Genomic DNA, 19,311 nt, shown 5'->3' with positions numbered 1-19,311 from the left:
ACACCTCGAAATACACATTTTAGACTCCACAAAGTATATATATTCTTGATCAGCATAAAATTCGAAGTCGAATTAGCTGTCCGTCCGTCTGTCTGTCTGTCTGTCTGTGGAAATCATTCTAGCTTCCGAACGAATTGAAGTAGATGGATAAAATTTTACTCAAATGTATGTTATGTCCGCAGGACTTTTGGTATTGAAAATGGTCCATGTAGGTCCACGTTTTGGTATAGCCCCCATATAACGGTACCTCCCGATATTCGGTATTTTAATGATCTCAGAGACATTTTTCACCGCAATTGTTTCAAATTTGGTATTTGAAGTTCGTAATGTATGCTACAGTCTAAGATAGAAAATTGTCTGTGCAGGCCCACGTCTTCGTATAGGCCCCATATAACGGTATCCCCCGATATTCGGTATTTTGATGATTTAAGCGACATTATTCACCGGAATAGTTTCAAATTTTGTATTTGAAGTTCGTAATGGATAGTACAGCCTAAGACAGAAAATTGCTTATGCAGGTCCACGTCTTCGTATAGCCTCCATATAATGGTACCTCCCGATATTCGGTATTTTGATGATTTTAGCGAATTCTTTCATCGGAATTGTTTCAAATTTGGTAGTTGAAGTTCGTAATGGATGGTACAGCCTAAGACAGAAAATTGTATGTGCAGGTCCACGCCGTCGTATAGCCCCCATATACATTATTACCATTTTTTTTAAATTTCGCATTTCTATATTGAAATGGCTTATAACAAATGTTACCTGTTCAGGTCCATGTCGTTGTATACACCCTAATATAACAGCTACATTCGGTATTTTAAAGATTTTAACAGAATTTTTAACGGATTTTATTTTTTTGTGAATTGCCAAATTCGTTCCAAATGGTGGAGGGTATTCAAAGTTCGGCCCGGCCGAACTTATTGCTTTTTTCTTCTTTCTTGATTTTGCAGTTTCTTTACATGTCGCAATTAAAGACCAATCGACGTGAAATTTTGGATAGGGCAAGATCTTAGGGATGGGCATATGCTTAATATTTTGTTTGGTTATCAGACAATATTAAGCGGGTAACAACGACCATAACGTTTATGTAAAAAATAACGAACATTTTCACTAAAGCGCCTATAATCTTAATTCCAGCGAAATCACAAATACACGAAAAGATCACCTCTGTCCATTACATTGATGCAGATTTCTTAAATATCGTATATATAGTAATATATATACAATCTAATTTTAATTGTTTATTTTGTAATATTTTTTTCATCTTACAACACTATGTGTTGGGGTTATTATATATCCTCTGATCTTCACGAAATTTTTTATGGGGGTAGTGTTAGGGTCAGAATTGAAGTATATTGTTTTTAAAATTTAAATCTTTAGGAGTTCGAATGACTTAAAATATTTAAATTTTCCTGATTTTGCAGTCGCTTTACCGGTCACAATTTAAAAACAATCGACACCGAATTTTTCTGGAGGTTAAAGTTTAGGACATGATATAATTTTGGATAACTATTGGGTTATATTTAGCAGTGGATTACTACTTTTGTGTGACATTGTTTTGAATACCTATCAGCACGACAGAGAGCTTAAAAGCCAAATGCCCCCGGTCCAAAACCAAAGGAAATATTTTTGCAGGGCCGTATGGCATTATTTCAAAAAATCTTCTAAAATCTGATTAGACTTAAGTGGACTGCCAACATATTAGAGGTTATCGGCCCCGACTATATAGCTTTTGCTTACTTGTTGTAAAGTTAAATAATTTCGGAATATTACCTGAAATTGTACATGTCTTTCAGATATTAACTCGATCCTCATGCTATATTTGGTCATGATTGGAATGTTATTGACAGCAATTATAAGTAACAGAAGGTATAGATCGTCGTTTCTCATTTCAGAACTTTGTTTTAGTCCCAAAATATTTAAAAAAATACGTTTGTGTTTGGGGTTGTTAAAATAATTAATTAATAATTAGTAGAGAGTACGACCAGTAAAGAAAGGCCAAATTTGGGCTGCCCCGACTTTATGATTCACTACATCACATTACACATAGAGTAGAGCTACATATAATAAATAAATGTTTTATAGTGGACCTGCATAGGCAACTTTTGTCATTAGCTATTACAATATTCAAAAGCGAAACTTGAAAAAAATATGTTTATAATGTAGCTAAAATTATCAAAATACCGAATAGGTACCATGGGAAATATACAACGTGGACCCGCCCACAAAATTTTCTGTCTTAGGCTGAGTATCCATTACGAACTTCGAAATTATAAAAAAATAATGTCGTTAAAATCACTAACATCCCAAATATCGGGAGGTACCGTTAATGGGGACTATACGAAGACGTGGACCTGCACAAACAATTTTCTGCCAAAGTTTGTAGTATCCATTACGAACTTCAAATACCAAATTTGAAACAAATCCGGTATAAGTTGCAGCTAAAATCATCAAAATACCGAATATCGGAGGTACCGCTATATGGGGGCTATACGAAGAAATGAACCTACATGGTCCATTTGCTGTGTTAGGCTGTAGTAAACATTTCGAACTTCAAATACCATATTTGAATGAATTCCGGTGAATAATGTCGCTAAAATCGATAAAATACCGAATATCGGGGGTATCGTTATATGGGGACTATACTAAAAGGTGGACCTACATAACCCATTTTCAATACCAAGAGTCCTGCAGACATAACATACATTTGAGTAAAATTTTATCAATCTACTTCAACTCGTTCGGAAGCTAGAGTGATTTCCACAGACGGATAGACGGACATCGATTAATCGACATAGAATTTTATGCTGATCAAGAATATATATACTTTGTGGTGTCTAAAATGTATATTTCGAGGTGTTACAAACGGAATGACAAACTTAATATACCCTCCATACTATGGTGGAGGGTATAATAATACCAACTATAATCGTTAAAGTAGTTAAAAAATTTATAATTTAAAGCTTCAAGGAACTAATATAAGTTGGTTCTTATCGTATTATACTAAATTTGACGAAGGCATTTCAATAGGAAAAATGGTCCTTGGACCAAACAAATGTTTTGTGCAACGTTTGCATCTTAAACGGACAATTAACGGAATCAGAATGTGATTTTATGCAGATCATCGATATGAACTTTGGGTCTAACTCGCACAAAGACATAACACCCTGACCACAGTATGGTGTTGGCTATAAAAATCGTGTATTGAATAAATATATTGAAGCCGAACGCACTCTTCAAGGAAATACCTAATTTTGTAGGCCATACAAATCCACTGTCAAATGAAAAAACAGACTGAGTAATACTAAATGAGTCAATCCATTAATTTCGAATTAGCAACGCTTGCACTGATATACATAAGTAGCTATAATCATACAAATATTTATGTTTGCGTTTGTTTATTTAACCATATGGAAACATTTGTTGAGAATTTATATATGCCACCTTGTGAAACTTGATTGATTCGTCTAGGGATAAATCAAATTGTAAACATAAAAAAAAAACAAGTAATCAAAGGCAATAGTCGTGCGGGGCGACCATGTGATACCCTACAACACTACAATATTTACGCACTCCGTCGTGCTGTTAGTTGTTGTGGTCCATTTTACAGATAAATATAATCAAATGGTCATAACAAATGCTAAACTTCTTCCCTGTCCTTAACTCTCTTCTCATGCAAATTTCTGTGTCGATTGGTTTCAATTGTGTGATCAGAAAATTTTTTCTGATTTTGGTTTATTTAACCCCTAAATATTTTGCAATCATCTCCAAAAGCAAGAGGCCCCTCTGAATCTCCGAATTTAGACTCATAATTTGCTAGTCTACGATATTTGGCTATATTCGTCAACGAAATCTGCATAAAAAAGCCAGAAGTTCGCCTACTGTCTATTATGGATTTCGCCTGTAAATTTTTTTCATCGTTTCGGTAGAATGGAAATGTTTGTATTTATACCCTACACCACATAGTGGTAAGGGTATTATGGCTTTGTGCATTTGTTTGTAACATGGAGAAGGAATCGAGATAGACCCATAGTTACTTTTGAGAACCTTCATAGAATCACTTTCTGAGTCGATTTATGCATGTCAGTCCGTCCGTCCGTCCGTCCGTCTGTCCATGTATTCTTGTGAACAAAATGCAGGTCGCATTTATTATCCGATTGAGATGAAATTTTCTAAACAATATTTTTTTGGCCCAAGGACGAACCCTATTGAAATTGGTGAGAATCGAATCAAATTTAGATATAGCTCCCATATATATCTTCATCCGATTTCGGGTTAAATGTGCACCAAATGTCCACTATCAGTCCAACTTACCTGGATTTTTGCACACCCAACCGAGTTCGGCCTAGAAGCAAGTGTATCAAATTTGGAGAAAATCGGTTCAGATATAGCTATAGCTCCCATATATATCTTTCATCCGATTTGATCTTTAAGTCCCTCACATTCCAACTATGCACTCCACAACCGTGATATTTTGTACCAGGTATTAGATGGAGCACAGAAATAGCTGTTTTAAATTTTATCGAAATCGGTTCAGATTTGTATATAGCTCCCATATATATCTTCATCCGATTTCGGGTTAATTGACCACCAAATGACCAATCTCAGTCCAAATGGCCCGAATTTCGGCACATGTGACCAAGATTAGCCTTAAAGCAAATACAACAAATTTGGAGAAAATCGGTTCAGAAACAGCTATAGCTCCCATATATATCTTCATCCGATTTCGGGTTAAATGTGCACCAAATGTCCACTATCAGTCCAAATTACCTGAATTTTGGCACACCCAACCGAGTTCGGCCTAGAAGCAAGTATATCAAAATTGGAGAAAATCGGTTTAGATATAGCTGTAGCTCCCATATATATCTTTCATCCGATTTGGTGTTTAAGCCTCTCACATTCGTAATATGCACTCCACAAGAATGATATTTGGTACCAGATATAAGATACAGCCCAGAAATAGCTGTTTGTAATTTTATCGAAATCGGTTCAGATTTGGATATAGCTCCCATATATATCTTCATCCGATTTCGGGATAATTGTGCACCAAATGGCCGATATAAGTCCAAATGGACTGAATTTTAGTACATCGGACCAAATTTAGCCTAGAAGCAAGTATATCAAATTTAGTGAAAATCGGTTCAGATATAGATATAGCAACCATATATATGTTTCATCCGATTTAGAGTTTTAGTCCCATACATTCGTAATATTCACTCTACTACCGTGGTACCATGTATTAGATGGAGCACATGAATAGCTGTTTTAAATTTTATCGAAATCGGTTCAGATTTGGATATAGCTCTCATATATATCTTCATCCGATTTCGGGTTAAATGTGCACTAAATTGTCAATATCAGCCCAAATCCCCAGTCTAGAAGCTAATACGTAAAATTTGGAGAAACCCGGTTCAGAGATAGCTATAGTTCGTAAAATGCACGATAGAATTAGATAGATTTTGATTTTGTACCAAATATCTCATAGAGCTCTGAAATGCCCTGTATAAACCTTTTTACGAGAGCTCTACTAAATATGCATAGTGGTGTAGGGTATCATATAGTCGGCCCCTCCGGACTTTTGAGCTTTCCTTACTGGTTTTTACACAAAAAAGTAGACCTCCATTCCACCCTCCTCCATTTCAACCCCTAAATATATTGCGGATATCTTTGAAAAAATAGGCCTAGCCCTTCTGAGCCTAACCCTACCCTTACGAAAAATTTCGTGAGGATCGGACGATAATTGCTATCTTTATAAAACCCCAACCTGTGTTGAAAGGGGAAAAGATATTACAAAACGTACACTTCAATATAAGTACACAAAAATATAAGTGAAATTGAAAAAATCGCATGCGATAAAAAATATGAAAAAATAAAGAAATGTCACAAAATACTACAAAATCTATATTAACATCATTATTGGCATCTTCTTATGCGATTTTTTAGATTTTATTCTTTTATGTCAAGAGGGCATTCTGAATTGACAAAATTAGTCAAAATCGGTTAAGCCATTCTTGAGATATAAGCATTCTATCTAACATCCCTTTCCTTTGTATATATTTCGCTATATATATCCAACATTTTTACTATCGGCATATACGTAATGGTCAGAATTGACCTGTTCATCTATTTGTGATTTCGCCGAGATTAAAAATATTCACGGTTTAATGGAAAATTTGACTTTTAATTAACACAAATGTTATGGTCTATATGAACCACTAAATATTACCCGATGACCATCAAAATTGGAAGACTTCTGCCCAGCCTTAAGTTCTAACTTTGGCGTCGATTGATTTATACTTGCGACCTGTAGAGCAACTGCAAAATCAGGAAATTTTTCAGTTTTTGGTCCATTTCAGAGCAACTGCAAAATCAGGAAATTTTTCAGTTTTGGTCCTAAATACTATGCGATCATCTCTAAAAGCAATGGGCTTGTATTTTGTCCCTAGCTCCACCTCCATTCTAAATTTTATGAAGATCGGGCCATAGTTGCGACCTGTAGAGTGATTACAAATTAACATGGACAGGCGGACGGACGGACATACATAGCTAGATCTTCTCAGCTCGGCGAGCTAGGAAGATCCATATATACTTTCCTATGTGGGAAAACAATATTTCGCGGTGTTACATAATTTTTGGCCCAATCAAACTTATAATACCCCCAACACATAGTGTTGTAGGGTATAAAAAAAGTATTTGGAGTGCTAAAATTAAAATTTGTTGTATTCAGGTTTTTGATTTTTGTCACGGTTTGGGACCACGGGTGTGTAGGATAAAAGCACATTTTCATTACATTTCTTTAAAAAGGTATAATTATGTAAATGACTTATAATTGTTATTTCTGTGTCCTTAGAAATATTCTATTTTTAACAAGTTAAAGCAATGCCATTATTGTAATTGCCCATAAATTGGGCAATGCAATTAAATATTGCATTGCATTAAGTTGAGAAACATTTTCTCACATTCAAACTCACATAAACATTTGAAAGAAGAAAAAAATGTTCGCAGACACCTCCACATTGCATTTAAATGAACAGTAAATAAGCAATAAAATTCCATTTAATTTGCTTCAATGACTTTGCTCCTTATTAAAAGTGTTTATGTGGAAGAATTTTATGGCATAAATATTTCATTTGCAAATGCAAGCGAGGGGAATAAATCTGCACATTCCAGGTGAAAAATGCATTCATGCCATTTGTAATCAACCACATCCCACTACATGGAGGTATGAACTTCTGTGCAGTAGCGCTCACGTTAGGCAGACTAACATACCAAACCAGCTAGAATTTATATTAGCGAGTTATTCATGTTTGCGTATAGGTAAGCATCCGGCAACAATTATTTGCTTAGTATGTTTGAAATATTTCTGAAAATTATTTGCAACATGAAATTAGTTCTGACATACACAAATTGAATGTGGAAAATAATTTTACAAATGCGATGCATTCTTTAACGTTTGGTTATTGTGAGCGTATACTTAATGTATTTTGATGTTATTTAATAATAAATGACCTTTTGTTGCTCATACGCCAATGTTTTTGTATTCATAGAATTTTTCTCTTTTTTCCAGGTATGAGTTTGCGATTCAATAATAACTAAAAGTAGTAAGTAAAAACTATAATTTAATTTGGAAAATATGTTCGTCAATGACATGTGTCTAAATACCACCAACAAAGGAGTTATATCGATTGCAAAAATGCATTTTCAAGGTTACACGGTTATATATAGCTTGTCGATGTGTCAAGTGGCATATCAAATGATTTTTTTTTCACTGAAAAAATAAATGTCACAGCAGAGTTTAAAACTGAGAAAAATCTAGAGAAACAGTTACAAACCAGTAAGGAAAGCTCAAAAGTCGGGCGGGGCCGACTATATGATACCCTACACCACTATGCACATTTAGTAGAGCTCTTTTAAAAAGGTTTATACAGGGCATTTCAGAGCTCTATGAGATATTTGGTACAAAATCAAAATCTATCTAATTCTATCGTGCATTTTACGAACTATAGCTATCTCTGAACCGGGTTTCTCCAAATTTGACGTATTAGCTTCTAGACTGAATTCGGTTTTATGTACGAAAATTCATGCCATTTGGGCTGATATTGGCCATTTGATGCACAATTAACACGAAATCGGATGAAGATATATATGGGAGCTATAGCTATATCTGAACCGATTTTTACTAAAATTGGTGTACTTGCTTCTAAGCTGGTTTCGGTCGGATTTGCCAAAATTGATGCTATTACGGTCATTTGGTGGTCAATCACCCGAAATCGGATGAAGATATATATGGGAGCTATACCCAAATCTGAACCGATTTCGGTAAAATTAAAAACAGCTATTCCTGTGCTCCATCAAATACCTGAAACATATATATGGTTGCTATATCTATATCTGAACCGATTTTCACTAAATTTGATATACTTGCTTCTAGGCTGAATTTGGTCCGATGTATTAAATCGGCCATTTGGTGCACAATTAACCCGAAATCGGATGAAGATATATATGGGAGCTATATCCAAATCTGAACCGATTTCGATAAAATTACAAACAGCTATTTCTGGGCTGTATCTTTTATCTGGTACCAAATATCATTCTTGTGGAGTGCATATTACGAATGTGAGAGGCTTAAACACCAAATCGGATAAAACATATATATGGGAGCTATAGCTGTTTCTGAACCGATTTTCTCCAAATTTGTTGTATTTGATTTAAGGCTAATCTCGGTCATATGTGCCAAAATTCGGGCCATTTGGGCTGATATTGGCCATTTGGTGGCCAATTAACCCGAAATCGGATGAAGATATATATGGAAGCTATATCCAAATCTTAACTGATTTCGATAAAATTTAAAACAGCTATTTCTGTGCTCCATCTAATACCTGGTACCAAATATCACGGTTGTGGAGTGCATAGTAGGAATGTGAGGGACTTAAAGATCAAATCGGATGAAAGATATATATGGGAGCTATAGCTATATCTAAACCGATTTTCTCCAAATTTGATATACTTGCTTCTAGGCCGAACTCGGTTGGGTGTGCCAAAATTCAGGTAATTTGGACTGATAGTGGACATTTGGTGCACATTTAACCCGAAATCGGATGAAGATATATATCGGAGCTATATCTAAATTTGATCCGATTCTCATTTGATCCGATTCTCTCGTCCTTGAGCCAAAAAAAAATTGTTTGGAAAATTTCATCTCAATCGGATAATAAATGCGACCTGCATTTTGTTCACAAGAATACATAGACATACGGACGGACGGACAGACGGACTGACATGCATAAATCGACTCAGAAAGTGATTCTATGAAGGTTCTCAAAAGTAACTATGGGTCTATCTCGTTTCCTTCTCCATGTTACAAACAAATTCACAAAGACATAATACCCTTACCACTATGTGGTGTAGGGTATAAAAAAGAGATGATTCTTCTGGGCGACAAAGTTTTGTCGAAGTTAGTAAATCCTATCGAGCTAAGCGGATCTAGCTGTGTATATTCGTCCGTATGTCTATGTTAATTTGTTAATCTATGAAATTTTAAAATTTTGAAATGATCCAATCTTCACGGAATTTAGCATGCGGCACCGTGGCACCAGTCTCAAATTGAGATAAAATATTTGCCGGACTGTTATTTCACTAACGAAATAAGACAAAAACATAAAATGTTCTTTAAATAAAAGTAGTTTTGTGGAAAATATGGGTTCATAGATATTGGGATTTAATAATGACAGAAGGGCGTAATAATGAAGGCATTCGAAATTCTAATTGTAAATTATTACATTATTAATAACACCAAGCAATCGAAAATTAAAGAACGCACCTTGATACTTGGTATAAGGAATCAAACGTGTGTTTCAGGATATTTGGAGTCGACCTAGCGGTATCCGTCCGTCTGTCTGACTGGCTGGTGTTCACAATAACTATCGAAGGGAGTATCCGATTTGGTCCAAACTTGGTACATCGTAATATTACTGTCAAACTTAGCTCGAGTTCGGAGATTGGCTACATCGGTCCACTTCTTAGCATTCATCATGGACAATAATTTACCTAATAGAACAAAAAAAAAAAAAAATAATAATATTCCAATTTTATTTAAGTTTTGCAGATCCCAATATCATTGCTAGGTCAGGTACGAAGATGAAGAATATCAGACCACACCATCTACTACTCCCCCCACAAAAAGTAAAAATTTTAAATAATTATAACTCTTAATAGTTTTGAAATAAAGGTCGAATTGTCTTCAAATTTCGTATATCAATATTTTCACCAACATTAAATCTAGTATGTAGATGGAATATATCTGTCCACTCCTTCTGGTACCTCCCCCACAAGGCGTCAAAATTTTGAATGTCCATGAAGCTCATAAAACGCGAAACTAACATCATATTCCATTCAAACATTGGCACATCTCTATATTTCTATCAACACAAGATATATTATAAAGAGGTTAGAGATCGGACCATTCCTTCCGGTTTCTCCACCACCAAGAGTTAGAATTTTGAATAACCTAAACGATCAGAATTTTCCGAAATAAAAATCGGATCTCTTCATATTTCACACATCACATTATTTTTACTAAACTAAGATCTGGTGTGTAGAAAAAATTTATCGGTTCACTCCTTCTGGTACCGTCCCCACAAAAGGGTCAGAATTTTGAATATCAATGAAGTTCTTAAAACGCGGAATTGACATCCAATATTATTCAGACTTGGTACATATCAATATTTCCATCATCACAAGATCTGTCATAATAATAATGGTAGAGATCGGACCATTTCTTCTGGTACCTCACCCACATAGGGTTCAAGGTTTAAGAAAATAAAAGCTCGAAAAATGCGAAAAAAGCATTTAACTATCATCAAATTTTACACATCCAAACATTTTTGCTAGCATAAGATCTCTTGTGAAGATGATCTGTATTTGCGAACCTCTTCTGATACCAATTACTTTAGTTGTCAAATCAGCGATTCTTTACAAATTCCGATATCTAAATATTTCTCTGAACCAGAAACCTGAGATGAATATGGAATTTATGATTTCGGATAAAATTGGATATAAAAGGTTGATTTTCTTGAAATTTTGCTCATACCAATTTTTATACCCTCCACCTTGGAAAGCAGGGTATATTAACTTTGCCATTCCGTTTGTAACATCCTTAGATATTCATCGTAGACCCCACAAATTTATATATTCATAATCAGCATAAAATTGTAAGTCGATTTAACGATGTCCGTCTCTCTTTGTCCGTCTGTCTGTCTGTTGAAATCACGATACAGCCCACATTATATGACGTAGAGCGCCAAAATTTAGCAGAGCAATTTGTATTGTGTCTAGGATGGTTGGTATTGAAAATGAGATGTATCGGTCCACGTTCTGGTCCCCTTATAACGGTACCTCCCGATATTTGGTAATTTGATGATTTATGCCACATTTTTCACGGATTTGTCTGAAAATTGGTGTTTGTAGGTCATAGCGGGTCCCTATGCGTGTGGCAAAACATTGCATGTATAGGTCCACGTTTTGGTATAGCCCCCATATAAAGATACCTTCCGATATTCGGTATTTTCATTTTTTGCCAAACTTTTTCTCGGATTTGTCAAAAAATTGGTATTTGTTGGTCATAATGGGTCCTAGTTCGTGTGGCGAAACATTGTATGTATAGGTCCACGTTTTGATATAGTCCCCATATAACGGTACCTCCCAATATTCGGTATTTTGATGATTTTTGACACATTTTTTTCAAGAATTTCTCTGAAAATAATGGGTCCCAGTTCGTGTGGCGAGTCATTGTAATTATAGGTCCAAGTTTTGGTATAGCCCCCATATAACGGTAACTCCCGATATTCGGTAATTTGATGATATTTGCCACATTTGTTCACGGATTTGGCTGAAAATTGGTACTTGTAGGTCGTAATGGTTTCTAGCTCCTTTGGCGAAACATTACATGTGTAGGTCCACGATTTGGTATAGCCCCCATATAACGGTACCTCCCGATATTCGGCATTTGGGTCATGTAGGTCCACGTTTTCATATAGCCCCCATATAACGGTACCTCCCTATATTCGGTATTTAAATGATTTTAGCGACATTATTGACCGGAATTGTTTCAAATTTGATATTTGAAAGTCGTAATGGATACTACAGCCTAAGACAGAAAAATGTCTGTGCTGGTCCACGTCTTCGTAATTGTAAATGCTAGTTCCAAGTCTTCGCTTCCCTTTATACGATATTTTGATGGTTTTAGTTACAGTATTCACCTTTTATTTCAAGTTTCGAATTTGAGTATGGTAATGGCTTCTGACAAACAATGCCTATGGAGGTCCACGTCGTATAGACCCCAATATAACAGCTATAATCGGTATTTTTAAAATGTTAACAGAATTTTTTAAGGGTTTTATTTTTTTAAAATTTCTAAATTCGTTCCAAATGGTGGAGGGTATTCGATATAGTCCAAGCGTGACACGTCGCAATGTATATATCACATTTATTTAGGCTCGACAATGGAGGTCCAATGAACAATATTGGTCATTCCTTCGGAACCTACTCCATAGAAGGTCAACAATTTGAATGATTATAACGGAAGTCAAAATATATTTAAATAATCGAAAATTGGCCATTTTGGCCGATATTAGCTATTTTGCACAAAACAAACCTGAAATCGAATTAAGATATATGTGGAAGCTAGATCCGAATCTGAACCGATCTTGACCAAATTTTAGATACTTATTTCTGAGCGGGTTATGATATCTTTTACCACACATCGTTCTTGTGGAGTGCATATTACGAATGTGAGGGACTTAAAATCCCAAATAGCTACATATGAACCGCATTACCCAAAATATTAAGTACTTTTTTTCTGGACTGAAGTCAGTCGGAAGTGCCAAAATTCAGTCCATTGAGGCTGATATTAGCCATTTTGGACAAAACAAACCTAAAATCGGATAAAGATATATGTGGGAGCTAGATCCAAATCTGAACCGATTTTGACCAAACTTTAAACACTTATTTCTGAGCTGTGTCTGATATCTAGTACCAAAGATTATTGTTGTGGAGTGCATATTATGCACGTGATGGACGTAAAATCCCATCTCAATCGGATAATAAATGCGACCTGCATTTTTTTCACAAAAATATATGGACAGATGGACTCGATTCAGAAAGTGATTTCACGAAGATCCTTAAAAGTAACTATGTTTCTATCTCGTTACAAGCAAATTCAGGAAGACATAATATCATTACCACTGTGTGGTGTTGGGTATAAAAAATCAATATCCGATTTTCTTCCACTTATAGACAGCGAAGGGAGTACGCAATATAGTTCAAAATTGGCATATTGCAATATATAGATAATAGCTTGACCGAGTATTGACCCGCCTTCTAGAATAAAACAATCACAATTGCAGTAAAATATTACAAAAAAGGGTTACGATAAGAGTAGCCCAACATTAGAATTCTGTTAAAGAGTGACCCACTCCTTCTAGTGTCTCACACAAATTCATAGCAAAATCATAATGTCTCATATAAAATGAAGCACTCGATGTAGTCCAAGCCCATAGGTCAAGAGCCTACATGGCATATATGGCCCAAAAGCTCAATTTTGAATAACAAAGCTCTATTTAAAACGATATTAGTTTCTAATTGGCTTCAAACTTTACACATGTCAATTAAATAATAATTGATTTCGCCTAAAAATGTGACATGATACTCCAAATAGGGTTAAGTATTTATATAAGTATTACTTTCATAAAATGCAAAATCTTATCCTCTTCAAACAACCCATATTGCAAAATTAATACTTACTCTATAGCTGGGATAAAATTGGAATAAATGGATCCAATCCTAATGGTACGTCTGCCCAAAAGACGGCGACTGATATTTTCTTACCTATTCTCATATACATGCATTTTTCCTGTTCTAATTTTAGACGAATCGGCTTAAGATCTTTGTAGTGTTAAATATTTCATACCACACATATGTATATATGCACTCGAATGTATGTATTGTTTGACATGTTTTCATACCTTTTTGTTTACCGTGTTATTTTCTAAGCTCTTCCGTATGTGTAGAAGTACCTACCTACGTATATTTATGTAAATAAGTGCTCTTACATTCATTTGTATATGTCTGTAATCCTCTTATAACAATTTATTACTTTAATGAATTTAATACAATTAAATTGTGTGGTTTTATTTTGAGCACAGGATGCGGCTGTTCTTTGTCTGCGTCTGTCTGTCTGTCCACCTGTTCTGTAAAAAAGTTATAAATTGGATTTTCAACAACAATAATAGAATAGTCATCATTGCCAGTTTTTATCTCTTTGCCTCTCTCTCTCTCTCTCTCCCTCCTTTGTGTCAGTTTTATTTTGCCATGAAAAATAACAACATATTTGGGTGAAAATTGTTTAGGTTTTTATGATGATTCAAAATGATAGCTGTGGGTTTATTTGCAATATGAGCATCGGTTTTGAAATACAACAAAATTTAACTTGAAATGGGCAATTTTCAAAGTTAGAATAGCTCTACCATAGTATGGAGGATATATTATGTTTGTCATTTCGCTTGTAACACCTCGAAATACACATTTTAGACCCCACAAGAATATATTCTTGATCAGCATAAAATCCTATGTCAATTTAGCGATGTCCGTCCGTCTGTGGAAATCTCTCTAGCTTCCGAACGAATTGAAGTAGATTGATAAAATTTTTCTCAAATATATGTTATGTCTGCAGGACTTTTGGTATTGGAAATGGGCAATGTAGGCCCACTTTTTGGTATAGCCCCTATATAACGGTACCTCCCGATATTCGATATTTTGATGATTTTAGCGAATTTATTCACCGGAATTGTTTCAAATTTGGTATTTGAAGTTCGAAATGGATACTACAGCCTAAGACCGAAAATTGTCTGTGCAGGTCCACGTCTTCGTAGAGCCCCCATATAACGGTACCTCCCGATATTCGGTATTTTGATGATTTTAGCGAATTTATTGTTTCAAATTTGGTATTTAAAATTCGTAATGGATACTACAGCCTATGACAGAAAATTGTCTGTGCAGGTCCACGTCTTCGTATAGCCCCCATATAACGGTATCTCCAGATATTCGGTATTTGGATGATTTTAGCGAATTTATTCACCGGAATTGTTTCAAATTTGGTATTTGAAGTTCATAATGGATACTACAGCCTAAGACAGAAAGTTGTCTGTGCAGGTCCACGTCTTCGTAGAGCCCACATATAACGGTACCTCCCGATGTTCGGTATTTTAATGATTTTATGGAAATTTTTTCATCAGAATTGTTTCAAATTTGGTATTTTAAGTTCATAATGGATACTACAGCCTAAGACAGAAAACTGTATGTGCAGGTCCACGTCTTCGTAGAGCCCCCATATGACGATATCTCCCGATATTCGGTATTTTGATGATTTTAGCGAATTTATTCACCGGAATTGTTTCCAATTTGGTATTTGAAGTTCATAATGGATAATACAACCTAAGACAGAAAACTGTATGTGCAGGTCCGAACGGATTTTATTGTTTTTGAGAATTGCCAAATTCGTTCCAAATGGAGGGTATTCAAAGTTCGGCCGGGCCGAACTTACAGCTTTTTTACTTGTTTGTTTTCAAACCTATTAAAAATAATCTTAAATTCCATTGAAGGGTATATGCCTATAAACTTTTAAAATATATCTAAATCCATCCCATGTTTCCGATTTCTTCAAATCTAAACAAAATCATTTTCGAGTTTTGCCTTGTTAAGGCGAAGATCATATGTTTTATGATTTAAGTGTTTGTTTTCTCTTTCGAGACGAGCTTAATGATCTGAAATTTGCAGTGAAAAGGAAAGCCAGATAGACACTATCACACACTCACCACTATGCGACGCGTTTCGCCGTTGGTTAAGCGGCTCATCAGGCATATTTGATGTGGATGATGGCTTACAAGGGCCGTTCTCTGGAAAGTAGTATATATTTCGAACTTATTGCAAATTAGCATATGCGAATTATACACTAGAAACTCTCCAGGTTCGACTCAAGTTCTATTGGCAGATCTTTTTTTCACAGCAACGTTTTGTTTTTTGTAGTGATGGATTTTTGTCCACAACAACTACATTGCTTCCAATGCATACACTTGTTTTAGTGCTGCTTTAGGAAGACGGGTTTATGGCTCTGAACGTAGAGACGGCAACTTCTAGTTGGCTGCACACAGAAGTCCGCGGTTCAAATCCCACAGCCAGGCTCGGCTGAATTTTTGAGTTTTGCCTTGTTAAGGCGAAGATCATATGTTTTATGATTTAAGTGTTTGTTTTCTCTTTCGAGACGAGCTTAATGATCTGAAATTTGCAGTGAAAAGGAAAGCCAGATAGACACTATCACACACTCACCACTATGCGACGCGTTTCGCCGTTGGTTAAGCGGCTCATCAGGCATATTTGATGTGGATGATGGCTTACAAGGGCCGTTCTCTGGAAAGTAGTGTATATTTCGAACTTATTGCAAATTAGCATATGCGAATTATACACTAGAAACTCTCCAGGTTCGACTCAAGTTCTATTGGCAGATCTTTTTTTCACAGCAACGTTTTGTTTTTTGTAGTGATGGATTTTTGTCCACAACAACTACATTGCTTCCAATGCATACACTTGTTTTAGTGCTGCTTTAGGAAGACGGGTTTATGGCTCTGAACGTAGAGACGGCAACTTCTAGTTGGCTGCACACAGAGGTCCGCGGTTCAAATCCCACAGCCAGGCTCGGCTGAATTTTTGAGTTTTGCCTTGTTAAGGCGAAGATCATATGTTTTATGATTTAAGTGTTTGTTTTCTCTTTCGAGACGAGCTTAATGATCTGAAATTTGCAGTGATATTTTCATTACAATATTTTCATTACAATGTTAGGTAATTATATCTTCTCAAATGTCACTTTAAGTATCTGCGAATATAAAGGAGAACAATTACTTCTGTAATTGCCGTATTATTTTTATTGGTCTATTTTAAGGCCCGAAGGACAATATTTTTTTTTTGTTTTGCCTAGAATTTACTGTTATTTGTTTTTTTTTTTTTTTTTTTTGTTGTGCAATTCCATGCCATTGTCGACATTCATACATTTGAATTTAATTCAAGAATCAAGAAGTTTATATTATTCGACGTTTTCGTTTCGATTGCCGTGAGAACATGCTTGACTTCCATTAAAGTGATCATCAGTGATGGCATTGCCAATGACTTTGTACGCTCTCTACAACAATAACAGCAATAATAATAATGGCAATAACAATAAATATCCGTTAACTGGGTATTAACAACATGTTAAGGAGTACTTGGCATACAAGGATAATGTGAAACAGTGAATGAATTGGAAATTAAGTTATATTTATAATTTTATTTCATTCTTTAGTGAAATAGACCGAGAATGGAAACCTCTGACAATTATTCCGCTACATTATTATGGACAATACGAAAATATGGTGTAATGGCATGATTGAAAATATTTGTAACATATTGGACCTGAAATCGTGAATGGGGATGGAAACAAGTATGCAAAGGAGAAGAGTTGGGCCGGGGATAACTATGTGGCACCTTACATCGCACTGCATCTTGAGTAGAACTACTCCTAAAAATGAACTTACATATAAATTTGAAATGGGGTCAAAATCGGGTAAAACTTTGGAAACTTTATTATACTCGAAACTATATCGTAGATCCAAAGTTGACTTTATTGGGAAAATTTGGCATTATTTATCATTATACCCTACACCACAAGGTGGTAAGGGTATTATGTCTTTGTGCATTTGTTTGTAACAGGCAAAAGGAAACGAGATAGACCCATAGTTCCTTTTGATGATCTGCATAGAATCACTTTCTGAGTTGATTTATGCATGTCAGTCCGTCTGTCCGTCCGTCCGTCTGTCCATGTATTCTTGTGAACAAAATGCAGCTCGCATTTATTATCCGATTGAGATGAAATTTTGCAAACAACATTTGTTTGGCCCAAGGACGAACCCTATTGAAATTGGAGATAATCGGTCAAAATTTAGATATAGCTCCCATATATATCTTCGTCCGATCTGCTTTTTATTGTGCACCAAACGTGTAATATCAGCCCGAATAGTATGGAATTTTGCACATACAACCAAATTAGGCCTAAAAATCAGTATGCCAAATTTGATCGAAATCGGTTCAGATATAGCTAAAGCTCCCATATATATTGTTCATCCGATTTGTTATTTTTGTCCTCCGCAGCCGTAAAGTGCACTCTGTATCAACAATATTTGGGGAAATATATCAAATGCAGATCAGAAATACCTTTGCTAAATTTTATCGAGATCGGTTCAGATTTGGATATAGCTCCCATATATAACTTCGTCCGATTTACCATTTATTGTGCACCAAACGTCTAATATTTGCCCAAATGGGATGGAATTTGGCACATACGACCGAATTGAGTCTAGAAGCTATTATGTCAAATTTAGTGAAGATCGGTTCAGATATAGTTAAAGCTCCCATATATACTGTTTATCCGATTTGTTATATTTTTTACCCTCAGCCGTAATATGCACTCCGTAACAACGATATTCAGGGAAATATATCAAATACAGCTCAAAAATATCTTTGCCAAATTTTATCGAGATCGGTTCAGATTTGGATATAGTTCCCATATATGTTTTTATCCGATTTCAAATTAATTTCGCACCAAATGGGCAATACAAGTCCGAATTTAAAAGATACAAATGCTTCGGCATATTTTGTCCTTTGAACTTTAAATTATAATTATAATCATAGCGTGTATGATTGAATTCTCCCATAAAAACTTTTGTTTGTTATGTGGAGCTCTACTAAATTAGCAAAGTGGTGTAGGGTATCATAAAGTCGGCCCCGGCCGGCTTTAAGACTTTCTTTAATGGTTTTCAATAAAATAGAGGGAGGTATATGTGGGAGCTCTATGCAAAACTGAACAGATCTCGAACAATATTTCAGAGTCCATATTACGGCAGACATACATATCAAATCGGATTAAATCGTCAACCTGGGTTTGGTAGGCAATTATCTGCCAGTTGACCATTGCCAACTCCAATTTCGTGGCAAAAATAATCAAAATAGAGAATACAGGGTTGCCCATATTCGACGGACCCATGACTCTTAGGCCCATTCCAATCGACGAGGCGTGTCCGCAGGCAACATTCTTTGCGTCAATTGAATTTTGTACGGGAACAAATGCAAATCAATGCGAATAATCCGTTGTAAAGTAAACCGAGCCATGCCCAACTGCTGAGGCGTTTTTGGGATGTTCTTGGGGACCTCTCAACACTGACTCGTACTGCA

At 35.5% G+C, this 19,311-nt stretch overlaps 1 protein-coding gene across 3 annotated transcripts in view; it reads left to right on the top strand.

Moving 5' to 3' along the window:
- LOC101897029 (sex peptide receptor) overlaps window positions 1-19,311 on the top strand; it is a 396,118-nt gene that overhangs the window by 75,914 nt on the left and 300,893 nt on the right. Inside the window, exon 1 of one of the 3 annotated variants that reach the window (XM_059122555.1) lies at window positions 7,566-7,601. The exons of the other annotated variants lie outside the window; for them this stretch is intronic. The gene's annotated coding sequence lies outside the window, so the exon portion shown is untranslated. Of the gene's footprint in view, window positions 1-7,565; window positions 7,602-19,311 lie in introns of those variants that run through there. 3 annotated transcript variants of the gene reach the window in all.

Source organism: Musca domestica, unplaced genomic scaffold (assembly GCF_030504385.1).
Source record: "Musca domestica strain aabys unplaced genomic scaffold, Musca_domestica.polishedcontigs.V.1.1 200, whole genome shotgun sequence".
In the NCBI taxonomy this organism is placed as follows: Eukaryota; Metazoa; Arthropoda; class Insecta; order Diptera; family Muscidae; genus Musca; species Musca domestica.
This window is presented reverse-complemented; position numbering and strand designations above follow the sequence as displayed.